Below are 26,933 nucleotides of genomic sequence, written 5' to 3' on the forward strand. Positions count from 1 at the left end.
GTTTTACGGAAACACCATTTTCCATTTAACGGAAATAATTTTTACGGCCTGTCCGTTTTACGGAAACACCGTTTTTCATTAACGGAAAAGTGTCCGGCAACGTTTTACCTGCAACTTTGACCGTAAACTGAAGAAATTTTTTTTACAGTGTAGAGTGGGCCACAGCTTGTTCACGGTGCTATTCGATAAAAAAAAGTAGCAGTTTCGCCCGAAAAGCGAAGCATTGATTGCGACGGCAAATTAGTGGACTGCTATAAAAAAGTAAGCATAGTAGTTTTATCGCCCGCATAAACTTGTAAAGATAGGTATCCCTATTGCGAAAACCAGCGTCTTCCAGTGCCCTCCAGTGTGAAACCAGCGCGTTTTTCCGTTTTTGTTTTTGACACTGAATCGCACTGAGGACGCTTGTGCTTGCTGGGACTCACTGGAACACCAGTGAGAACACTGGATAAGAGTAGGGTCACACTGGACGAGACGCTGGTTCCACTGCCATGAAGCTGGGACACACTGGTTTGTTCTGTACAGGTGCTGGTTCTGGCTGCAGTTCGCTGGTTCGCACTGGAAACTGCGCCGGTTGTGTTTGTGCCGCACTGGTTCCAGTTTGCGCAAGGAGGAGCGTTGCTGAATATTAAATGCTTTATACAATTCCATCGCTTCATACTAGTCTTTTGTCCTAAATAACACTATATCTTGGGGTCATAAAACTCTATTTCGTGTCATACGAGGTGTGACACAAAAGAAACGAGACTAAGTGTGTAGCTTGAAAAAAGAGTGGAGTTGGCAACAACTGTTTTGCTGACATAATCCCACACACCTCCTTTATACACGCCTCCAGTTTCGACGGAACCGATCACGTCAGTTGGGAGTGCTGCGTCATTGCGTGAACACGAGCAACTGCATTCTGCCAGAAACATTTCTGATGTAAAAACCGAACTGCGAATCAACATCAAGTTTCTTGTGAAACTTAAGAAATCAGCGACGGAAATATTTCAAATAATAACCGAGGCTTATGAAGATGTAACCTCATCTCGTGCACGTTTGTTTGAATGGCATAGGCGGTTTTCAGGGGGAAGGGACAGTGTGGAAGATGATGAACGTGCTGGGCGCCCAAGGTCGGCGATTACCGATCAAAACATTGCCAAAGTTCGTGATGTGATCAGTGGTAACCGAAGATTAAGTGTTCGTGCAGTGGCAGAGTTGGTTCACTTGGATAAGGCAGATGTTCGAAGCATTTTATTGGACGAATTACACATGACGAAGATTTTCGTGAATGTTGTTCCAAATGTTCTGTCCGTTGACCAAAAACAATGCCGTAACGACGTGTGTGCGGACCTGTTAGAACGCGTTGCAAACGAGCCAAATTTGTTGGAATATGTTGTAGCATGGTTATGAGACATGTATTTTTACCTAAGACCCAGAAAGTAAGCGCCAGTCAATGCAGCGGAAGTCTCCAGGATCCCCAAGACCCAAAATAGCGCGCACGTCTAAATCAAAATTCAAGGCAATGTTAATCGTCTTCTTCGACATTAATGGAATTGTAATGATTAAGTGGGCTCCCAGTGGTCATACTGTTAATCAACACAACTACATTAAAGTACTAAAAAGACTTCGTAAAAAAATTAGGAAAAAAAAGATCACAGTTGTGGAGTGATGGATGGCTGTTGCACCAGGACAATGCACCCACTAACACGGCCCTATCAAGCAGTTTCTGACCAGCAAAAATATTACTGTGATGGTGCATCCTCCTTATTTACCTGATTTGGCTCCATGCGACTTTGTTTTACTTCCTAAAGTTAAATCTTGCTTAAAGGTAACCCATTTTATCTCGGTTGAAGAGGTTCAGGTAAAAACGCGTAGAATCTCTTGAAGGGCCTTCCAAGAACCTCGTTCCAGAACTGTTACCAGCAATGGCAGCACCGAATGCAGAAGCGTGTGAATGCTGAAGGGGAAGACATTGAAGGTGATAATGTCACAGAGAACTGATTCAGTAAGTACAATAAGTTATTAGACCAGTCTCGTTTCTTTTGTGTCACACCTCGTAGCTTGCAATAAAGGTGCGTGAGCTGCCCAGTTTATGCATGCACATTTGACACTGACGATCACTTTCGTTTTTTAATATTATTGATATTGTAACGATGTTAGTAAAACAACAATATTTATTAAAGGCGAACTTGTGCCCACAAGTAAAAGTCACTGCGGTCGTGAAGAAATCCGCGGCAGTCGCGTTCTCAAACTGGGCTCGAACCGTCTTCCTCTTTCTCCTCGCGTGACACCTCGTGCGCGTGGCGCATGCGAGCCGGGTCCAACTGGCTGCCCGTGCCATGAAGATCGCTGCCTGTTGTTGCTGAACAACACCACTGTACGGCGTGCGCAGTGTCCAATGCAAAGGGCGCGCAACTTGAATGTCACCAAGTTTGTCGTGGCAATGTTATCGCACCGATAACAAAGCTGAGGCGATTCATGCACGCCCACTTTCCCTATTGTGCTAAAGCGATTCATGCACGCCCGCTTTCCCTCTTGTACTAAACAAAAAGTTCTGAGTCTCAAATACACACATTTTAGCTTTCGCCAGCTACCCGCGCCGAGATCGGTCTCCACAGAAGCTTAGGCCTAGCGTATCCACCGAGTCCGTGTGCATGCTATCGGCGTGGCTGGGCTTAGGAATCAACAAGTCTAACGAGGATAAATTACTCTATATTTCAGCTTTCGCATTGGTGTTCCTAAATGAACCATTTTTTCGTGTCGACAGTGCCAGCAGAAGTAGCAATGAGCACCGATGTGACGCGTCATAAACACAGGTATATGTGCTGTCACCGAAGGCTGCCAGCACTAGCCTGCGCTGAAGACATATGACTAGACAGAAGTGTCGATTAAAACGCATCACTGAAAAAGAAAACTTTGCATATTCCTTGCGTGAAGAGCAAGAAACGGCTATCGAAATCGGCAGTAGCAGCCCATACAGGATTCCCGGGTCGGCGGCTTATTTAGGACTTTTTTCGAAGTTAAAATACCAATCGCCAGTGAAAATCAATGTTGTGCCACTTCCAAGCATACTACTGATTACGGGCAGTTACTTTTTCTTTCTGGTATAGGCGTGACGTTTAGTTGCTGGGCGATAGCGCATCTACCATTTCTGTGCGAGAGGTATCTCTGTGAAACTAAAACTGCTTGTCGATCTTGACATGGCAAATTATCAACCCATGTCCATCTGCTGGCGTGGCGTATACAGTGAGAAAGAAGACGGCGTTCCGAATGGTCGCTTTTTTCATGTTCTCCGCTTCAAAGGAATTATCGGCCCGTGGCCGAGGTGCTGCTCAGGCTTCAGCCCGCAGCAATGACTACCGTGCTGTGCTACCTCGTCTTCCTACTGGTAAGCTAGTTGTGGACTCCGCTTTCCTGCATGCTGACTTATGTGGTCGACCATACAGAGCCCAAGACTTCAGAGACACCCTTTGGAACGGTATTGGCCTAAAGGAAATAAGTTCCATCGGTCAATTTCAGATGTCGGCCACGTGGATAGCGACGTGCAAATCAGCAATGACGAAATGAAAGCTAGTCACGTGCGGGGAATTATCCGTAAAAAGTAAACGCTGCGTCGTTATTATCCTAAGTCCACGGAAGTAAAAAAAGTAAAAATGAAGCTTTTATGGCTTCCTGAGCATTTGAAAGACGACTACATTTGAGATGCGCTCCAGGCTTACGGGAAAGTGAAGTCTATATCAGAAGAAAGCTGGTGAGTATCCGAGATGGAACAAATGCGTACCCTAAATCATGACGTGGTGTTCACTCTTGCCGATGGGACCGGCGTGGGGAACGTTCCACATCTACTGCCTGTTTGTGGATTGCAGAGCCTTGTGTCGATTACAGGCTGGCCCCCGCTTTGTCTCCGCTGTAACAAGGTTTGGCACATTTGTCGAAACTGCAGAACCCCACGTTGTGAAGCCTGCAGGCACTTTGGCCACAGAGCTGAAGAATGCATTGTAACATACGCCGATAAGTTACGACACAGAACAAGGCCTCCGGATGCAAGCTTGAAGGATCACATAATGAATATTACTGAGGTTGTCAACGCGACTGCAAACGTTCGCTCTTCCACGGACAGCAGCTGTGTCAGTGAGGCCCCTCTACATGTTAAAAAAAGTTGCATCGCAGAACTGCCCGGGGAAAAGGAAAGTAGCGAAGAGAAAGATGATCGGCCCAAGCAACAACTCAAAGAAGCACCGGTTACCACGCCGCAAGTTGCTGCCCAGCCAGCGAATGAGGCAGCCGCTGAGTACTCATCTGCTACACCGAAGCATCTCAGAAATGTATTATCTAATACAGAAATGTATTAGAAATGTATGCAGAAATGTATTATCGTTTTTCGTTCTTGAGTTACAGAGTTGTCAACTTGATAGTATCGTCTTTTGAAAATTTTCAATTTTAGCCAATTTTTAATAAAAAATTGACAACCTACCGCAAAAATTCAAAACCAACAGTCACTATATTTCAAGTTTTTTTCAAATGCAACAAACCTCGTCAAATTTGGTGCAGTGGCTGCCGAGAAAAACGAATTCTTTTTTTACATGTATTTATATAGGATCACCCGAGCTAAAGCTTCCTCTTAATAGAAGACTGAAATTAACGCTCATACTCTGCGATAGCTGTTGCTGACCTCTAATAATAGTGCACTTTTCGGCATGTTTTTTCTCATCGGAATGCACAGTTTGTGGAAAACGCGAATGATGGACCGAAACGCCGAAACGATTGTACCCACAAGGGTACATTTTGCCAAATGACACTACACCTAAAACAGGCTTATGATGGACTTAATATAGATCTGGACTGGTACACCATTTTGGTGAAGTGCCTATCCTTACAAGTCTTCCAAATTGAAACCAACATTTATGCCCACCGTACGAATGATGATTTTCTCTGTGTGACTTTCATTGTGCCCGACATCCTCTGACTATGCACAAGTGGTGAATGTCGGGTTGAATGCTACTGTACTAAATCCCATGAACTAAAATAAATAGTTGCCGTGGCTTAGTGGTAAGGTGCCGGGACTGGGATGTGTACAGGTCGGACGATCGAAGCCTGGTCGAAGCATTTTTTTTATTGCGCTAGAACGGTCTCAGTTGCTTTCTCTATTATATATATATATATATATATATATATATATATATATATATATATATATATATATATATATATATATATATATATATATATATATATATATACTGTGGCCAGGCACCGCGTATTTAACGTGCTAGAGCTGTTTTTCGCACCAGTACCCAGCGCCTCCTGGTAGGCCGCGCCTGCCCAGCGCCCCAGCAACCAGCGCGCGACACTGGGCCCATAATCCGGCATGTCACTGGATACTGGATATTGAGTTTTGCAGTAGGAGATACTAACTAAATTAACAAGCACGGTGTCACGCGCACACAAGCAAACATGAGCACATCTTATTCGATGACTGCGAAAACCCGCTGTCAAAATGCTGCAGTGAAGGAACGCGGCAGCAGCAGCGAGTGAACTGGCCTTCGTGCTGCCGCTGCCATTAACGCGAACTAAGCCGCGAAACACGAGGCGGTCATTTGAGGGATCGCCCGACGTTTGTGCGCAGGCAGTGGCGTAGCTAGGTCGTCTGGCACCCGGGGCCCATAGGTCTTCTGTCACCCCACTCCCCGGGTGTAACCGGTGGAAAGAGGGGTGTCTTCAGACGTATATGACACCCCCCCCCATCACTGGCCCCTCGCACCCGGGGCCCACGGCCCCCCGGCCCCCCCTGTTGCTACGCCACTGTGCGCAGGTGCGAGTACGAGCGGGTGCGAGAGAGGAAATCTTGGAGCTTTTGCCCCTTGAATATCTGTCTTCGCCTAGGCACTACGCCTGACAACTTTCTTGGTTCGTTTTGCACGCGTTTGTCCCCTATAGGCGAGCCTGTTTTGCGGAGTGTGGTCGAGTTTGTTTAGGCTCCAACGCTGGCTGCCCGCGCGGTGAGACAGCGGGCCCTGACGCACTAGGTGGTGATCGCTGTGTCTGACGGTACGTTGGACAGACTTTCTCGCGCCTGCGGCGCTGGTGTTGAGTCAAGCATGCTGGGTTAAACATATATTGCCCCGTACGGCGATCTACCTTTAAAAACTGATCACTGGTTTTTCAGGGGATGCAGTAGGGACCGTAGTAGAGGCCCGGCGTGCTCTCGTGGTGCAGTATCTTCGCTCTTCGCAGGCTTTACGTATGCTGCTGTCCGCGACTTTTCACGAGCGCTTTTTGAGTGGTCCCCCTTTGACTGAAATAAACTTACAGCGCCTTAGCAACCATGGCTGAACGCCACTGTCTGATGTCACGCCGTTAGGATTACTCGTTTTGCATCTCACCCACGTTAGGTTAGGTTAGCTTAGGTTTAGGTTAGGTTTATGTTACCTTAGGTTAGGTTAGCGTAAAAGGCGTTACGGTGGCGCGACGCATTCTCACAGCAGTTACGCCATACGAATTTTTGTCTTTGCGTCTCGGCCACGTTTGGTTAGTTTAACGTTAGGTTATGTTAGATTTGGTTAGGGTAGATTACATTATTGTAAGAGCTGTTAGGGTAGCGTGACGTATTCTCATAGCGGTTGCAGGGGCGTCGAGCGTCAGCGGTGGCCTTTCAGCCACTTGCGATCAACCGCGGTTGCTAAGGCGCTCCGCTGTGCCTTCTGGGATTTCAGTATATGCGGCCTAGTATCTACTCCGGTCCATACTGCTCTCTCGGAAACATATGTGATGTTATTTACAAGGTACATCGCCGTAAGGCGCTAGAAAGCTATGATCCGCCACGACTGACTTAACACGAGCGCCGCAGATGCAAGGCAGTCTGTCCGACACAGCGGTCACCAAATGGGACGTCAGGGCCCGCTGCTTCATCTATGTTACCGCGCCGGCAGGTAGCGTACGACCGTAAACAAATACGACTCCACTCAGCAATGCCGCCACGCCTAGGGACAAATGCATACAACAAGCGCTAAGAAACCTCATCCGTAGTGCCTAGGGAGAGTCATATATTCAAGGATGAGCGAATGCCCCCACAACTTCTCTTTCGCGCCCCCTCTTAGTCGCGCTTGCGCACAAACATCGGGTGATCCCTCAAATGACCGTCGCGTCAAAAACGCAGCGCAGCGCGGACTCTGTGCCTGTAGCAGGTGGCTTTCAAGATACAGCGGCATGACCGGGTCCGCGCGGCCGGCCGAAGTAGACGCCCCCCCACACCCTACCATGCCAACATGAACACACATAACTCAATGACCTCGGAAACTCGCTGTCGAAACGCTGGGGTGAGGAAACGTAGCAGCAGCTGCGAGTGAATTGACCATCGAACTGTGTCTCGCATCAACGCGAACTAAGCCGCGAAAACATGGCGCGCGGCGGACTGTCCCTGTCGCAGATGGCTTTCAAGATACAGTGGCCTGGCCACTGTTGTGACTTCGGGGTGAGGACGAAAGACGAACTTGTTCCGTAGACGAAGAAGAAACGAAAAACTTTATAGAATATTTGCAGAGAGCGGATTAAGATAGCGTACACTCCTCGTGCGCTCAGTCGGTGGCGCCACCGCTCTCCAAGTGCGCAGCGCCAATGCGGCGCCTTCCCGGCGCGCAGCTCGAAGTTGTGTGCGGTGAACGTCGGTGCGTGAAAATGGCAACGCAAAACGAGCCCCGCTTGCTGTTTTGCGGCTACGGACCAATAGCAAACATTCAGGAATACTTCAAACAAAGTAGTTTGCTTCGTGGTGGCGACTTGTACTCCGCTAATCACATTTACTGCGTGAGAGAAGAACTACACAGTGCCGTCGGTTCGTCGGAAATAATAGGAAAATGCGTCGCACAAATGAAGAGGCAAAAAATGCACAGCTGCTCTCGTTCGGTCCGATAGCTGTCGGTTTCACAGAGGCACTTGCTTGTACGCCTTTGTCAACAATGTTTGTATGGCAAACTTGTGTAGATGCGGCGCCTTCTGCTGCCACAGAGAGGAAGAGAGTGCAAACATCTCCGTTAAAATCCGCATCTGTCTGGGTCATCTGAAAAGTTGTAGAAAAGCATCTCGTTAAGTTTCGTTTTAAGTGCTTGGAATGAACTTGAACGCATTGAAATGCTGCGTTAATCTCGAGCAAAAGAATAATATATTGGTAGATAGGAAGAATTAAGTAAAGAGATATTAGTTATATGGAGTCGCGATCGAGTACATGTTCCCTGCCATTAGGGCCACTTATGATTTTTGGTGCATGAAATGTAATGCCTCGAAACACTGCCTGAATTCAGACACAACGCAGTGCTTCCAGCAAACACTTACAACTGGTGTGTGGCCAGAGGGTAGTACATGAGGGCAAGTGTCACTCCCAAAGAATTTTTTTTTCTGTTTACTATCGGACACAGAGCACGAGAGGTAAACAGCTATCTACCCAGCACCTATTCCGTGTCAAGGGCGTGCCTCATCCGCTAGGCCACTGATGCAAACGAAACATGCCTGAAAGCTAGTCTCTCGTGATAATAATAAATATATAACACTTTTGCTCACCACGGATGCGGATGTGCCAGTTTCTTCCGGTGAGGCAATGATTTCGTCGGCGAGGTCAGTCGAGGAGTTCTCAAAGGAGCCCGCAGTCGCCGTGATCGCGCTCTTGGATGTCAGGGCTTGAAGCACTGCGCGACGTCGCTAAACCCGATAAAAAATAACAGCTGTAAGCACGCTTAATGAATACCGCAATACATTTTCGGTTTTAATGGAGGCGCAACAATTTCTTTGAACTATCGGTTTAGCCGCGCTTCAAAGTCGTAAAGAACTGTAGCATCGCAGCAATTTTTCTCACAACCGACTCTACCCACTTCGCGGGTAACCTTTCTACTATAACACTCACCTCTCATATCTGTCGTGCTTTGACGACGGTGGTACTGGATCACATCTTCTGTAACACGGCGGAAACACAGTTGGCACATATACGGGATGGCCGGCAATCGTGCTCGATTTGTTACCGACAAAGTGAGCACTGCAGATGACTGTCTTGCGTTGCACTGGTTGCCACAAATCTCCATTCGGGCTAAAAATAATAAAATAAAACAAGGGAACCAACACTGTGTTAATATTACCTTGAGAGAAAGCGATAGAAACCACGCGAAGACAGGACGCGTTCGCTTACCGGGCGCGCCGAACGGCAGCGATCCAACGTTGTCGCCGATCGGCCTCGTACGATTTTCAAGGAAAATGATAAAACTGCACCTTCGGCAGTTTCCTGGCCGTGTTCATGTAGCTGTTATGACATCCGCACACGCAACAGTAGATAGAAGTCGACTGTTTTCGCCGCGTACACACGCTTGCGCTGCTAGGGGCCATCGTCCACCTGCTGCGGCTAGGCGCGGCTGTGCGGAGGGAACAGGGACATTTCGCCAGCCGCCGCCGCAGTGGCGCTGCATGTATCATTTGAAACAGCAGCGCTCGAGGCCTATGGGGAACCAGCGCTGGATAGGCGGCGCGTCGAAAAGAGTGCGTTGCACGCCGCCCTGGCGACGAAACGCAGCATATTCCAGCCGCTCGACCAGATGACACACACGTGCGCGGCCGTATTATACTTAGTATGTTTCCGTTTTCGTGCCGCTTCAAGTGAGCAGTTTTCGTAAAGAAGCTAGCGCCATTAAGTGAAGAAATGACGAAGGAAGCTTTTTTAGCTTTATATATTTTTCACAGTGTGTCGCGGCGAACACGTGTGTTTCTTTAACGGTTGCGCCGTGTGCCGTTCCCACGCTTGCTTGGCAGCCTGCCTCGCAAATCTAGCAGCTATGGCTCCGGTAGTGCTGCGCTATGGTTTCGGAAGTACTAGTTGGCCTGAAGGCATTCCATATTTCTCTGGCTAGACATAAAAAAATTCTGATGTTACTTCGCCACAGCAGTCAATGGAAAAGAAAGCTTTATCGCATCAGCTGACTCGCGCAAGCAAAGGTTTGAGTGCTCCGCTGCTGGATGCGTAACAACGCTGGCTACATTTTGCACTAATTACATAAATTTACCGGATACATCTCAGAGCCGAGTCCTCATCCGCATGCGCATTTTTAAAAACACATAGGCGGCGTAGTCGTGCGTGCGCCGGCAGTATGCGCACACAACTCGTATTACAAGGCAGCTTCCCTCCCACATAATTCTTGGCAATGAATGGATAATATTTACCTTTCGTATCGTTCGCTTGGTGCGGTGGCGTTGGAAGGGGCTTGGCGGTGGTATTGCGAAGGAAAAATGGTTGGTACACATGCCGGATGGTGCATGCTATTGCTCATTTTGTTTCCGACGAAATGCCGACTGCAGATTCTGCTGTTTGGTACTGTCTGCCATGGCTGACCGTCTTCACTATCGAATAAACCAAGCACAAACGCGAAATTCGATTTAAAAACAAGCCCGACACTGCTTGACAGGGCGACAAGACGGGAACTTACTCCGCTCGCCTGACTGCTTGGATCCAACGCCGTCTCCGTTCTTGTTCTTAGGGTTTAGATGGAAAGACGCAGAAGGATACATCCTCCCTCATCCCGACGTAGTTGTGGCACTTGTATACACAACAGTATCGTCGGCATCCTTTCGTTTTCCTTCGACTTTCAGGGCACGCAACTCCGCTACCAGTAGCAATTTTCGTCCGCGGGAGCGGCTGCATTGTGCACGTTATGAACGCCAGGGCCGCGCTGCAGGCGTCGTGAAAACCCCAGCGCTGGTTCCCCATAGGTAGCAGTAGGAGCGTATCAGACCGACTGGGCGGCTCCAAGCGACCCTCTCATCTCCCAATGGGCCGGTTCTCCCTTAAATCCCTTCGGCGACTCCTCGTTGGCAGGAACCGGTTTGGGCGAGTTCTTGTCGGCAGTAACCAGGCGCGGCAGGGTGATGACCTCGCCCACATCGAATTCTTGATTCGTCGCGGAAATGGATGGGCGCTTCTTGAAGTCGCCTCCCGTGTCGAATTCTTGATTCGTCGCGGAGAAGTGGGAGCTCTCGTCGGCTCGTGGTCGCCACGTGGTGCTCGCAGTACGGCACAACAGCACCACCGCCGCCAGATAATACATCCAGAAGTCGAGCTGTTCGACGCGGCTCGACGTATGCGATGTGCTGATTGGGTGAGGTCTTTGATGGGGCGAAGAAAATGGCTTTACTGGTCTTTCATCCGGTAGTCTTTCTTTTGTTTGGATGTGAGAAAGCTCAAGGAGTGACCGAAAATTAATGCCAATCACTACGGTGAAAGTGAGCACCCTCCCAATGCTCTCCAACGCAAGACCAAACTCCATGATAACAAACGCTCTAACCCCATCTGCGCTCTCAACAGCACCATTACGGTTGTTGTACGAAACACGCACCCGATAAAGAGCCGGGGACAAAGACTTCCACCAATAGTGCTCTCAAAGACACATTCAAAGAGGATAAACAGCTAAAGAATAGATTGCAAAGCTATTCTTAACAGTGATTCGGGCAGGCAAGACACAGCTGACGTGATCAAAGAAAATTTATATTTTGCCCTGTCTCGCTCCGAGTAAAATTCTGTCACTTCTCATTGGGTTTACCAACTTGCTGACATGCATCGCATGACCGAACAAGTATTTTAACCTCTTTCCAGCCTCTTGGCCAATAGAAATCTTGCGCTAGCCTAGCCTTTGTCTTCTTGATACCGAAGTAACCCGCCCAAACATTCCCATGCGCTAAGTCTAAAAGCTGTGGTCGCTACTTTTCTGGCATGAGTAGTTGCTTGTATGTGCGACTCTTGGGATCCTGATATTTCCGGTACTTGAGACCTGACCTAGCGTAGAACGAGATGTATTTTCGGGCCACTCCTTCATTTACATTAGCCTGCAGCACAGTTAGCGAAGGGACACTTTTCTGTGCCGCGATAAGCGCCTTTTGTTCAACCCTACTAAGCTGCTCCCAGCAATAGGAGGTAGGACTAATCAGTGAACCTTCCACTTCAGCCGTAGGCGCCCCATTTTCCCGAGTCTCGAAAGACTCCTAACCCACTATCACTGATCTGGTAATTGATTCATGACAATTCTGAGTCATCTGCTTTTCACAACCCGTATCTCCCGGCCTAGACTGCCGCTGTGAGGAAGTTACATTGTCAGTTTCCTTTTTGAAGATGTGCTTTCACGTTTCTTTGAGAGGGCGCGTGACCGCGATGGCGTTAAGGCCATGCAAGCAACACTGACAGAGAACGACCGGCCCTCCTTTTCTAAAAGCTGCTCCGATTTGTTTGAAAACCTGCCGTGGTTGCTCAGTGGCTATGGTGTTGTGCTGCTGAGCACGAAGTCGCGGGATCGAATCCCGGCCACGGCGGCCACATTTCGATGGGGGCGAAATGCGAAAACACCCGTGTGCTTAGATTTAGGTGCACCTTAAAGAACCCCAGGTGGTCCAAATTTCCGGAGTCCTCCACTACGGCGTGCCTCATAATCAGAAATGGTTTTGGCACGTAAAACCCCAAATATTATTATTATTTGTTTGAAAAAAATATGAATAGTGTGCGAGTAAACTTGGGCTCACGGCTGCCTCCGTTTGCAACCTTCCAAACGCGCCCTCGAGGACTACCCTAGCAACTGGCAAACACGAACTCTTCTCTTCTGCGACTTGTCTGATCCAGGCGCATTCCCCTCCACAGACTCCGGGAGAAACACAGGACGGAGGTGTAACATCCATGGTGGCGGCGGAATCGCGAAGTGCCCTACACACTTTTCCGTTTACCACAACATCCTGCATATATATGGCTCGAGCAGCCTCAGATTTTCGTCCGACTGGCTAATGCTGGCGAACGCGCTTTGCTACTTGCAATTTGAGGAAATATCCTTCCTTGTTGCAACGCAAGCAGACAATTGCTCTCCGGGCCTCGAACGCGCGTTCTACATCTGCCTTAGCTCTAGTGGCCCCAGCTGACTGGACTGTCTCTGCTAGACCTTCCCTCGCCCACCTCAGCCTTCATAGATACTCTCTTGCTGAACTCGCTGCTCGTGGACGATTTCTTATTCGGCGAAACTGGGTTGCGAGGGGAAAACCACTTTCCAGAACTGTCCTTTTTTTTTTCTAGCCTATCTTCCTGAACAGGTTTTCCTTGGAAGTTTCGCCGCGTGTAATATTCCTCCACGAGCTGCGCTGCCTTCACTAGGTCTACCTCTGGGAGCCTGTCCTGCAGCCAAAATCTAACTTCTGGAAGAACTCGGTAAAACTGCTCTAGTGCTATGCATTCAAGCCCATTGGCGTGGTTGCCATACACTTCTGGGCCACTCGTTTAAGTTATGCTTTAACTCGTACGCGAACTCAGTGTGCGACTCGCTGCCCCTTTTTGCCTGTCTAAACGGCTGTCGAAATTTCTCGGCAGAGAGGCGGTATTGGCGAAGGATCGTGGCTTTTACCTTTCCATAGTTCTCGTAGTCTTCTTTAGACAAGCGTGCCTCTCCTGGGACAACCGAAAGAAGTTTTTGAGACAAAAGGCTTTCGTCCAGCCCTATCTTTTCACAGGTGCGTTCGAAATTCACGAGAAAAAGTGCGATATCACCGCCTATCCTGCACGGTAACATCAGTTCCTGTATTCTCAGTTGAGGCGTATCGTCTCCACCGGAAAGAGGCCTTGAAAGCGCCGAGCTGATTCGAATTTGCTCTATTTCCAGTTCTCTCATTTGGAGAGCATAATCTTGCTCCTCGCACCTTTTTATCTCATCTGCCTCCTCCAGCCTTTTCTGCTCCTTTGCCTCGCCGTGCCTTTTCTGCTCCTCTGCCTCGTCGCGCCTTTTTCTCTCTCTGCCTCTTCGCGCCTTTTATTTTCCTCTGCCTCGTCGCGCATTTTTTTCTCGCTTCTCCTCACAAGAATTTCCCCCCAAACCTCCTCAGTTACCTCTTCTGCCCTCATAACGACTAGAATGGCTTTCTTTCGCCTTGCCGCAGCCGCTGAAATGCCCATCTCCTGACAAACATCGAGAAGGTACTGTATTCTGGGCTTCTCCGTCGCGGTCTGACGGCTCGTCTCCGGTTTTGCCTCTAAATTAGCTTTGCTTCTGAAGCCGGAAATCTATGCAGGGCCTGAAGCGAACTAACTGAAAACCAACCCTTTCAGAATACTTGAGCAATGGTGCTTAGCATTTACGTGTGCGACAAAGGTCTGGCGATGCGAAAGGCAAACGTCGGGCACTCACCCCCTCCAAAGTAGCTGACGCCGGTGGTCCTCGTGGCTTTCGTTGAGCGGTGTAGCGGGCGTTATCTGGCTTCGAATCCCACAGCTTGCCATCCACTGTTGTGACTTCGGGGTGGAGGACGAAAGACAGACTCGTTCCGTAGACGAAGAAGAAACGAAAAACTTTATGTAATATTTAGAGATAGTGGAACATAGCGTATAGGAGTGTGTCAGACTGACTGGGCGGCTGCAAGCGGCTCTCTCTTTCCACAATAGGCCGGTTCTCCCTTAAATCCCTTCGGCGACCCCTCGTCGGTAGGAACTGGTTTGGGCGAGTTCTCGTCAGCAGGAACCAGGTGGGGCAGGGTGATGACCTTGCCCGCGTCGAATTCTTGATTCGCGGCGGAGATGGCTGGGCGCTTCTTGAAGACCTCTCCCGTGTCGAATTCTTGATTCGTCGCGGAGAAATAGGAGCTCTCGTTGCCTCGTGGTAGCCACGTGCTGCCTGTAGTATGGCAGCTCCCGTCGCCTCGTGGTCGTCACGTGGCGCTCGCAGTATGGCACAACACCGGTCAGGCGCGGCCGCCCGGGCCGCCCAGAGTAGACGCCCCTCCCCCCTCCCCATCGCTACCCTGTCAACATGAACACATCTCGCTCAATGACCTCGGAAACTCGCTGTCGAAACGCTGGGGTGAGGTAGCGTGGCAGCAGCAGCGAGTGAATTGACCATCGCACTGCGTCTCACATCAAAGCGAACTAAGCCGCTTAAACACGGCGCGCGGCGTACATTCTCTGTCGCAGTTGGCTTTCAAGATACAGTTGCCCGGCCGGTGACGTGCGGCCGCCCGGGGCGCCCGGAGTAGAATGCGCCCCCGTCCCTACCCGCCCCCCGTAGTCTTGTGCACTATGGAAGACGGCGCGCTTCCTCCCCGCTTTCCTCCCTTGATTGCGCGAGATATGCACGCGATCGCCGGCTCACCCTCGCACTGATTTCGCTCGCACATAGAGCGTAGTACGCGCGGCGACGATTTCATCACCCTTGGACTTTATACGGAACCTCACGGCGACGCAACGGTAGAAATACGCTTGGAGTGTCCATGTAATTGCTATCGGAATAATAGCACCCACCTGATTATGCTTTCTTTACTAGGTGCCCCTTGCTTACTTAGGTGGCGAGGCTTGTCTATCGGGTCTCGTCAACACGCGCTGCAGCAGATGACACTCGACCGGCCACACTAAGCAGTTAAGGGCACTGTACTTCGCAGTGAGAGCCGTTGCGGGACGCGCCTTGGCCACCTGCATTGTAGAGATTGTCGCAGTTCAGTCCAAAAGAAGTTTCACCTTCCACCGCTTGCATCATCCCGTGCCTGTTGGTCCCCTTTAAGCTAACATTCTTGAAAATCACAAAAATCAGCTTTGCTTTTATAATACTGTAGGTGAGCTCCACCACTGGGAAAGCTGGCGTTACCGTCGGCGTGACGTGGCATGAGTGATCACGTGGACACAGCGGCCACGTCGGCTGCTTCGGAAGCGCCGAAGCAAGCTGAAAACGAAAGTTAAAAGTCCTGCCTGCGCCGCAGTTCTGATAAAGTGGTGAGACTTTACCGCTTTCAGTGTCTGCTTGACAACATTTGAAAGTACTATAATAAATTACCCAGACTGCCTAATTCATTACATGACGCTGGCATTGACATCATGAACAAAACACGGTCAGAACTGTCGTTACTTACCAGAACGTTCTCCTAAATAATGAATCAAGCGTAATTTTTTTTCACCTGTATACACGTGTGTATCTTGTTAAATGTTTGTAATGACATAATTTTTGCTCGTCCTTTTCTTTCTCTTAATTATTCCAATATTTATCGACCGTCGTATCTTTGCACCTTTAATGATGCATCGTGAAGTGTACGCCATTTTCACTTTTATTTGCGTATTGCCAAGCGTATGTAATGTGGCGGTGTGTACTATCTGCATTGCTTTTATTAATCATTATCCCATTGCTTTGTTCCTTTTTTGTTTGTTCCGCTTTAGAAAATTATCTTGAAATAATTAATGATTGTACCTAATATTTATATGTAATGTTCTTTGCGTACGGTTGATTGCGGTACTCACTGCCACCATGTAACACGGGGGCTAAGGGCACCTCAAGCTGCCTCATTGCAGCTTTTATCTTAGCCCCCGTCTTTGTATTTTAGCAATGGAAACAAATAAAGAAAGCAAGGTAGTGGCAACCTTTGGAGACGTGCAGCATTGTAAGCTACTGCTCGGTGCCGCAGTGCCGTACCTACGCAACGGAGCCTGGTGTCAGCCTTATTCACACGCAGCCGCAGGGCAAGGAGCTGCGTGAAGCTTGGCTGGCGAAATTTAGAACCAGCAGACAGCCATAGGCTACAACTCGGGTATGTAGCAAGCACAGACGTGAGGAAGATCTCTCCTACGGTTCCGCGACTGCGAGATGTTCGGTGAGAAGCAGAAAACGCGCACTGAGACGCTCGCCCGCACCCAGCTGCCCGACTAATGTCATGAAGGTTTGGTTTATGAACCTGTTATGCTAGATACTGGCAAGTTGACTGGAAAGGAACGGGAGCTGTAAGACGCACATTAAAAAGGCATGACATAGGGCCATGTTTGTGTTATGAATTAATGCACTGGATTACGAAAAAGAAGCAGAGGGAAATCGCACGCTGAGAAGACCAATAAACAACACCATGTGACGCAGCTTGAGAAATTATATTGAAACGTCCAAGAATTTAGAAGACACGAAAAGATTGAATCGTCGCGACGGCACATCACAGTCACCGTAGGCGTCGAAGTCTCTATAACGAAATTATTTTTGAACAGTTCTTACAGCGTCCACGCAACAATGGTTGCTAGTGTACTGTCAAATGCTCACATGCTGTGGCCTAAAGCTCACGGCACGGTCGCCGCGAACCCGTGCGATCGCTGCATTGAGGCTTCATTCTGTTACGCCCCATTTGGTTATACAGACAGCCCCCTATAAAGACATATTTCACATAGTTTACTCTCAGCGTTTACCTACCTTTCACGCAAGAGGCCGGTTCGGGAGACTCCATCGCGGCGACCACGCGCAGTGGCGTTCACTGTATGTATTCGGTAAAGAGATAGCGTCTGTAAACGACTCTGTGTTTCCATTTTGCCCAAGTTTACTATATCGACAGTCAAAAACTTCCCTCGTTTTGAGAGTACCTGCATAAATGTCCAGGAGGGCTGCCGCGTGGTGTTTTTATTGAGCGCCGTACGCGAAACCTATGAGGAGCGCGCCTCGTGATCCCTCATACTACGCAAGGGAGACGCTTCCGACAGATGGCGACTCCGTAACTCCTCGCCCCCGATACCGGTCCGTAATTAGCGTTGCCATTTTAGCGATCTTGCTGCTAGATTAAGAGACTTGTATGCTTATAGCGGCAAACTTTTCTATCTAGCCACCGGTGATTTACCCACCGGTCATTTCAAAGTTAGGAAACTTGCTTAAAGAATGGCCTTATAGAAAAGGTATTTGTATTGGCCTAAACACGGTTTACGACGCACCGGCCATGATGAATTAACGGTCACGTTCACATTGCTAGTCTTCACATGGTAATTTTGTTCACAGCACAGTAGTCATTGCAGATTTCACATTCTGCTCACAAAATTGATGTATTTTTTTCTATTTTCATTATCTAGAAAACTGACTTGATTGCGTTTGAACGCTGCTCGTTCTTCAGTATCACTAAATGCATTCCATTGGTAGACGTCCGGAAGTGTAGAAGTAAATAAATTTATCGAAACCAATTGGAATAAATTTTGTGCTCGACCTTAGAAAACAGCAGGGGCATGAGACATCGACAGTATGAAATTGACCCGCCAAGTTGCTTAGCGGCTATGGTGCTGCGCTGCTAAGCACGAGGTCATGGGGCTAAATTCCGGCCGTGGTGGCAGCATTTCGATGGGGGCTAAAAGAAAAAAAAAACGCCCGTGTCCCGTGCGTTGGGAGCATGTTAAAGTTCACGTGGGGATCAAAATTAATCCGGAATCCCCGACTACGGCGTGCCTCATAATCAAATCGTGGTTTGGGACGTAAAATCCCAGAATTCTATTGAACTGTATAAAAAAAGCGTAGATATCGGAGCGGCTCAGTTCGTTCACGTGAAATGGAACAAATCCATTCGCGTCATTCAGGCCAATTAATATTCAGGTCAGATTTCACGTAGAACAACGACAGAAGCGTAGACATTTTACATCTAAAAAGGTCGGATAATTCTCATTGCCATGTTAAAACATGCGTCGAAGAATCGAAACATTTATTTCTCCTATTACGAACTTCGAGAACAAAAAAAAGTTTAAGGATAATGTAGGGTTAGCACCGTTTCGTGCAAGAAAAAACTTGCTTATTTTCCTTTTTTTTAATCTTGCTGCATTTGCAACCTTACAATATAAAAATAAATGCAGCCTTTCAGCTGTCATTATCCGTCGTGTAAATATATTAGTAAGATGTCAAGACGGGTACAGAAAAGGCTATTCTAGATATACTCAGCTAATTTATGCTTTTCATGAGTTCGCAGTTACAAATAAATGCAACCACACTGTTGCAAACTTTATCGATTTCAGCTAAGCGTTCGAGGATGGTTCCCACAAAATGTTACTTTACAAATTAAAAGAAGTCCTCAAAATATACAATTGACAACGTGCCTGTCAGTCTACGTGAGGAAACGGTAGCAATAGGTTAATTACAAAGTCCACGCTTTAGAACGACTTTCAGTAGACTCTGACATAAGGAGATCCGTGCGTGAGCTGCATTAATTTCCTGTATTCATTATTGGTATAGATACAAATATTCATAATCAGCGTAAGACTAAATTGTACGCTGATTCTGTTATTTACTCGAGAAAAAGTGCTTCTGACCAACACATGCTGAATCAGGATTTCCTGAAGATTATCGAATGGTCTCGATTCCGGCAAATTAAAATCAATTTTGAAAAGACTCTTCGAGGATTATTAGTCTAAAGCAATAACCTTTAAAATTTAGCTGTTCTGAAAACAATCTGCGTCTTGCTTAAAGGGAAGCTGAAGGGTTTTCCAGAAAAAATGAGTGAACAGCTGTACGTAATGGCTTTCAGCACTCCTAACTCGAATATCGCATCGAAATTGAGCGAAAGAAAGCGCAAACAGATTTTATTTCGATGAAAAGTGCAGCAGCAGACTCCGGGCAGCTTGGCGCGCCTCATTTTCGCCTGTGATTGGTCGAGCGCCTTGTGACGTCAACAATGGTGATCGTGCATGCTGCAAGGTGGTTGGGCGCTGTTGTTTTGCTGAGACGATAATGGTAAATTTTGAGAGCTTACGTTTCTCTGAGGAGTTCGGCATTGCTCCCTGCATGTGCGAACCGATTGCGAGGAGCTGGCCTCTCCAAGAAACAAAAGATACTGGTAGCAAGTAGTGCTTTCGACGCGAATGAAAGCGAAGTGTTAGCATCTCCTTGTGTTAGAAATGTTCTTTGATAACTATCCTTTTTTTGCAAAGCTGCATTCAGCGATACAGTGAGCTCGTTTCTGGGCAACCAACTGTACTGTTATGTTCCTGCATGCCTCCTCGTGGAACGTAAGTGGGGATGCGATCGTCGGCATTTGCGCGCTACCCCAAAGCTGTCGGCAATCTACACAGATGGTTTAAATGCGGGAAAAGTTTTCCGGCTCTTGTAGCACGTGTAGTGACCTTCATCAGCGTGCCATCTGCACGCTACTCGTAACCGGAGCCGTAAAGGTGGCGAATTCCGTCAGGTACGTGAGAAGGCCGGTTTCTATCTGTGCGCGAGAGAAAAGGCAGCGCAGCGTCCTGGCGTGCGCTGACTTTCGAACACATGCAACCTTTGCACTTGCACTGCGTTATGGTAGCTGCATGTAGGCTGTTTCACGACAAACGTGCAAATAGAAAATTAACAGCGATTTCTAAACTCTTAAAATTTTCACACCCTTATGGGTGTAATGCGGGTGTATTCATCTTTTCACCCTCGTAAACACCCTTGAAACACCCTTTTTAACGAAAAAGGGTGTTCAACAAGAAAACACCCTTGGAACACCCCAGTCTTTCTAATTTACACCCTAATTATAAGGGAGTAAGTGAACAAGCTTACAGTATATGATGAATGAACATTGCCAGTTAAGGCGTTGATATTGGCTGTACATGAAACGCGCGCTACCTGCGCTTGAATCAGGTAGCTGGAATGATTAGATCGGGGCACCTAGGCAGCAGCGCACTGGCTCCGAACAGCGGTCAAAAATGAAGTTTCCCACGAATGTTGATATTGAACGGATGACACGAACGCGCAGACTTTGCATAGCCAGATATCTGCAAAAGGCTTCATATGATCAATAGCAAAATATTTACAATGCTATCACTGAATACTTAAAGGTGTGCAAACAGTTAGACTGGGAATGGTTAGGAGTGAGGGCTAACGGTAAATAGCTCACCAACTTACGGTTCGTAGATGACATTGGCACACTCAGCAACGCTGCAGACTATTTGCAACAAACGTTTGAGGACCTTGGCGAAGAAAGTGTAAGAGTCTGTTTGAGAGTTAGTATGCTGAAGAGAAAAGTGATGTTCCGCAGCCTGGCGAGAGAACGAATGTCATGGTCGGCAGTCAGCCTCTAGAACCTGCGCAGAAATGCGTTTATTGAGGTTAATTACTCACAGGGGCCTCTGATCAAAGAAATTAACAAAAATAAAAAATTGTTGGAGAGCTTACGGCAGGCATTACTAAATCATGACGAGAGAGCTTACTGCTAATCATTGCTTTCTACTGTTACTAACGTATGGGGCTGACACTTGGAATTTACCAGAGAAGCTTGGGAAGACGTTGAGGACCGCGCAATGAGCGATGGAATGAAAATTATTAGGCATGACGATAATAGACTGGAAGACAGCGATGTGGATTAGAGAGCGAATGGGGTAGCTGATATTCTGGTTGGCATTAAGAGGAAGAAGTCGTGCTGGGCAGACATTGCAATGCGTAAGGGAGAGAACTGCTGGTCTATTGGAGTTGCAGAATGGGTGCTAAGGGAAGGCAAGCACAGTCGAGGACGGCAGAGAATAATGTCATTACACTGTAGGATTCGTGGTGGTTGGAGGGCTTGCGCCAATAAAAAAAACACATACAGCCATCAGCAAGTCTTAGCTTGAGCAGATCTTTTGGAGCTGGGCAAGACTCTCATAAAAAGAAAAGCTTGGCACCCCTCTTACAGTCATTGTCAACTCTAGGTCAGCGCTGACTACACATTTCCGGTAAAAAAAAAAGATCACACAGGAACTCCTCTGCAATTTGTCTGAGTATGCGTAAGCATTGTGACTCCTCCTCATCTACACGCAGTCCATGTCGTTATCAATGTTATGAGACTTGATCCGACGAGTATAAGCGACAGCGCTGCGGCGACACGAGCTGCTGTGGTCGGCGGCGCCAAGTGAATGGCGCAAGCAAAGTACTGCAGGTGGCGGGCTAGGAGCGCTAGTGACGTTCCGTTCGTTTTGAGCCGTTATCGCTCTTTAACCTTTCTCTCCACGTCTAACCATTATCAACCGTTCTCCGGCGGCGGCTGCTTGTGGCACGGCCGCGCGAACCGTATCTAAAAGCGAATTGCAATGCGGACAGATTGTGCCCACTTCTGAAAACTTCACGGGCTGTGTTCTCACCGTTTACTTCACTTTGAAAACAGACGTGCGTACACCTATCTTGAAAGTGATCTGCGAAAAGCGCATAGTGCGGCATGAGCTGAAAGCCTCGCCGCTTCGGTCGCGTTGAAGCGAGAGCTAGCACGAAGGTGAATTCACTCGCTGCTGCGGGTTCTATTTTGAAAGATATCGTGCGGTACGGACTGACGGACGGATGATTTTTCTTTTTTCACGTTGGGTATGTATAGAAATGCTTACGTTATAAAATAATCGCAGGGTTCGCGAATTTCGCGATAACAACCAACACCAACCTACTCCCCTGCCCCCCGCTGAGCGATGCCGTCTTGATCGCCCCCTCCCCACCCCGGGAAAAGGGACACTACCTCTCTATCTCAGTTGAAGAAACGATGATGAAACGTTAACAACGACAAGAACGTCATTTCCTAACGAGTTGTCTTATGGCCTCCGAGATTTGCGCGTGAAGCTGGCGCGCGCGAACCTGGGAGGCCATAACTGGCCGCTTAATAGCATAAAAATACAAAAAAAATAATGCCAAACGACACAGTTATATATTCAAACAAAGAACTGATCTTAGCTGTACTGTTTGGGGAAAAGGAATAAAAAATTAGACAGCCGCAACACACGCCACTAAAGCCACCACCGCCGGCATAACGCGGAACCAACAGTTGGCAACATTCATTCGCGCTTCATCATAGAGTTACTATACTGACTCTAGAGGACAAGCTACCCATAGGGCCCATGCATTAAAATCGGGAACCTCAAGAGCGCCGCCATGTTGCTACGCGCCGAGGTTGCCAGCTCCTGAGACGCTTGCTAGACTTGGTGACAGTAGTCAGTTTTAATCCGGCAACAGTAGCAGCGTAGCAGCATGGCGTCTCGCTTGTGATGTTGTGATGTGTGCGTGCAGCCGTGTGTTTGGGCTTTATAAGTCGGTTCTTTATTCTATGTTGCGGGATGGTGTGGGTGTGGTCCATGTTGGCCGTACAGCTGGCAGTTATGCAACCGAGGGATGATCCTGTTCAAGTTTCTGGCGGTATGCGGTTTTCAGCGGTCACGCCTGTTGCAGGAGTGTCACTCGACGACGTTACGAGCTCGAAGCTGTGGTCAGATTCCTCGTTGGCGTTCCGTAATTATCTTTGCACGGGCGCGGTATGTTGCAAAAGCCGCTTTCGCGATCTATCGTCGTGACGATAGATCGGGTTTTTTATTATTATAAGTAATGATCCAGCTGTAGGGCACATGTAACCGACAAACGGAAGTCTCAGGAGAGCACCTGAGATGATAGTAGAGCAGGCGGCGCAGGAACTCCAGGGCACCCGAGGGACAGTGGGGGGATCAAAGCTCGAAGCAGAACGGTACGTAGGTTGGGGCCGCCGAGGCAGGTGTGTGCCAGGGAGTGTTCGCACGGACAGCTCCCCAGGCACGCGCAGCCGTGCCTCGCAAGGTCGAGATACTTTAAAGGCACCTGCGCCCATTGTCTTTCTTTTGCCTCGGCGCAGTGAGCACGATTAACGAGAATAATGTGGAAGGCATCCGGTGCAGTCGCTAATGCATCATGACAAATGTAGCTCGCGTTGCCTGGCGTCTGTAGTAATATCAGAGTTGGTTGTATGAACTTTATGCATAATACGTTTTGTTACGGTACCTCAACGGAATGGGTCTAGAGGACGGTGTTGGTACATTTTTTCGTACCGCCCTAATCCTATACCCCCACTACAAACACACACATACCCCCTTTTTTTATGTATACATACAATTCCTTGCCATGACGGATCATAGCCTCCTTTATTTTTGAAAAATAGAGGCGGCTATGGACCGATTGACCAGTTCAAGTTGTCAACTTGTCAGTAACTGTCGTAGGAATCACTGTAATAAACATAATTCCACGATCGGATTGTTTACTTTCATTTTTTGTTGTAACACTGAGGACTACATAGAACTTTATTTTGTATATGTGAGAGAAGTATGTGGATATCACGAGCTTAAGCCAATGTGCGATACACAGACAAAGCAGCTGCTACAACATGAACTGCATTGAGGGCCACACAACACATACGTAATTAAAGGTGCAAAATATAGGGGGAAGCTTCAAAATACGCTCTGTAGCACTGCATCTGTCCGTCGGCTTCGTTGCAGGCCGACGGACAGATGCAGTGCTACGGACAGATGCACAAGGGCAAGACGTGGAACATGCTGCGGCACCTCCTCGACGAAACCAAGACCAAGGGCCACCAACAAAACAACCTGGCCAGGATCCTACACAAGGCGATCTGCGAACACGGGGAGGACGAGGTCAAGAGGCGCTTGGACGCCAAGTACCTACCGACCACCCCCACGGAAAGACACCCAGATTACCAAGGCAACGAGAACGAGACACTAGACCGAGACATCCAGACGTGGGAAGTCAGAGTTGCCCTGCAGGATCTCAATGGCAGGTCCGCCGCGGGTCCCGATCGAGTGACCAACAGAGCGCTCAAGAACCTCAACGAAGCGGCCATCGAAGCGCTCACGAACTTCTACAACAAGTGCTGGCAAGAAGGAAGGCTGCCCAAGCAATGGAAAGCAGCCAAGACGATCCTCATCCCCAAGCCTGGCAAGCCGCCCAACATAGAGAACCTCAGGCCGATCTCGCTGACTTCGTGCGTGGGAAAGGTCCTCGAGCACGTTCTCATGAACAGGTGGCAGCGTTACCTGGAAGAATCGGAGCTTTACCCAAATTCCATCATCGGGTTTCGTAAGAAGCTCGGGACGCAAGACGCCATGATCTTACTGAAGAACGAGATCATCGACGATACGACGGGCACCAATGACAACAGAGCCATACTCGGGCTGGACTTGCAGAGCGCCTTCGATAAAGTGAGGCACTCGGCTATCTTGGCCCAAGTATCCAGGCTAAACATGGGCAGAAGGACTTACCAGTACATCAAAGACTTCTTGACGGAACGGACCACCGAAATCTGCGCGGGAGACCTGAAGCTCGAAGAGAAGAAGCTGGGCAGCGTGGGAACTCCGCAGGGCTCGGTGATCTCCCCGCTACTCTTCAACCTCGTGATGATCGGGGTGGCCAACCGGCTAAAAAGAGTAGCGGGAGTCCGGCACACCATCTACGCCGACGACGTTACGCTATGGGTACCGGGAGGAAGCGACGGACACATCGAGACAACGTTGCAAGAAGCGGTCAACGCCATCGTGGAACAGCTGGGCGGGTCTGGACTCGTTTGCTCTCCGGCCAAGTCAGAACTGCTGGTGATTCCACCGACAGGAGCGGGCAGGAAAAGAAAGAATATGGAAGCCAAGTACGAGCGTCCCAAGATTACGGTCAAGACAGCGGGAGGACAGGTAATACCGGAGGTCGAGAAGATTCGAGTGCTCGGGCTGCTCATCCAGCGAAACCGTGTTAACGGTGAAACTGTCAACAAGCTCGTGGGCAAAGCGGCCGCGGCAATGAGACTCATCAAGAGGGTGTCCAACAGAAGAGCGGGGATGAAGGAGGAGAGCCTGACTAGACTCGTTCAATCCTTCGCAGTTAGCCACATAACGTACGTTGCCGCCTTCCACAACTGGAGGCCGAGCGAACGTAAGAAGATAGACGCCACCATACGCAAGGCATATAAGGCGGCACTCGGCCTCCTCGGGAGCACGAGTACCGAAAAATTCATGGCGCTGGGAGTCCACAACACGCTGGACGAAATAGCCGAAGCACAGAGAACGGCGCAACTCGAGCGTCTCTCTGAAACGAGAACCGGAAGACAGATACTGCGGGACCTTGGCCTCGAGCCGAGGGAAGGCAACCAGCAGGAAGACGTACCTATACCGGATAGCATCAACAGAAAGCTCAGGGTCTACCCGATCCCGAGGAACGTGAACCCCGAGCACAACAAGGAGCGGAGGTTGGCGAGGGCCAGGGCTCTCGTGGACCTCCACGCCAGAGAAGAAGGCGCCGTCTACGTGGACGCGGCGGAATATCGAGGGAGCAGCGACGCATACGCGGTGGTGGCTGTCGGGGCATCGACGGGTGCAACGAAGACCGCGGCGAGCGTCCGGACTCGAGAGGCACACCGAGCGGAGGAGGTGGCCATCGCCTTGGCCATCTCCGACCCCGGATGCACTACAGTGTTGTGTGACTCTAGAACGGCAGTGAAGAACTACGCCAAGGGCAGGGTATGTAGTGAAGCCGCGCGCATACTGCGCAATGCCGAACACATCGAACACAAAAGAGCTGTGGTGATCAAGTGGTTTCCGGCCCATATGGGCAGTGACGTGTCGGAACGCGGGAACGTGAACCACAACGAGACGGCCAACTCAGCCGCGCGAGGACTAACCAACCGCGCAGCTGCAAGCGCGGCCGACTCGGAGTGTTGGTCGTGGTGCAGTGCCAAGGACAAGATGACCACCTTCAACGAAATAGTGAAGTGGTACAGACTTAACAGACAGACTATGCCGCCACCTCACCCGGGGCTTACCCGGAAGGAGGCAGTGCTATACAGGCAATTACAGACGGGGTCCCTGCTCACCCCGGTGCTAGCTAAGAACGTGTGTCCGAGCGTGTACGCAAGTGACGTGTGTAGACTGTGCGCTAAGGAGAGAGCCACCGCGGCCCACATCCTTTGGTACTGTAGTATAAATCCGCGAGAAGCCAGCGAGAAGACAACGATCCCGCCGCAGCTAGAGGCTGCAACGAGGAGCTATGACCAAGAGACACAACTCAAGGCCGTCCAGCAGGTCTCGGCAGCTCTAGAGAGGCAGCGACCGCGCGAAACCGAGGAGAAGGGAGCAGCACCCCCAGGAAGGGGGCGGCGACCCTCTCGGATCCCCGGAAGTAGCGAGGCACGCAGACCTCGAGGAGCACAATGCACGAGACTGACGTAGTGGCCGCGTCGCGGTGAAAGCTTGTCCTCCCTGCGTGGAGGGAGCCTAACCGACTCTGCAGGCAGTTTCACTAAAGTTGTTCTCTCTCTCTCTCTCTGTAGCACTGCAAAGTATAACATATATTGTATGTGTACAATAAATGTTCAAAAATACAATGCATCAATGTCCCATTTGCCTTCAAGTTTATTATGAAGCTCAAGTTTACTGAAGTTTATTATGAGCATATGTACAACAGGAATCA

The 26,933-nt window shown here is 49.1% G+C and overlaps 1 long non-coding RNA gene and 1 pseudogene across 1 annotated transcript; one reads left to right on the top strand and one right to left on the bottom strand.

The window, feature by feature from the left end:
* Positions 1-8,538: 8,538 nt before the first annotated feature.
* On the bottom strand, positions 8,539-9,375 carry LOC139052630 (uncharacterized). The gene is made up of 3 exons (XR_011509996.1): positions 9,155-9,375; positions 8,876-9,055; positions 8,539-8,673 (listed from the first exon to the last, which is right to left on the bottom strand). It is a non-coding gene; the product is annotated as an uncharacterized lncRNA (long non-coding RNA).
* A 14,996-nt stretch (positions 9,376-24,371) lies between these two features.
* Positions 24,372-26,740, top strand: LOC139052638 (uncharacterized; annotated as a pseudogene).
* Positions 26,741-26,933: the final 193 nt, after the last annotated feature.

Source organism: Dermacentor albipictus, unplaced genomic scaffold (assembly GCF_038994185.2).
Source record: "Dermacentor albipictus isolate Rhodes 1998 colony unplaced genomic scaffold, USDA_Dalb.pri_finalv2 scaffold_28, whole genome shotgun sequence".
In the NCBI taxonomy this organism is placed as follows: domain Eukaryota; kingdom Metazoa; phylum Arthropoda; class Arachnida; order Ixodida; family Ixodidae; genus Dermacentor; species Dermacentor albipictus.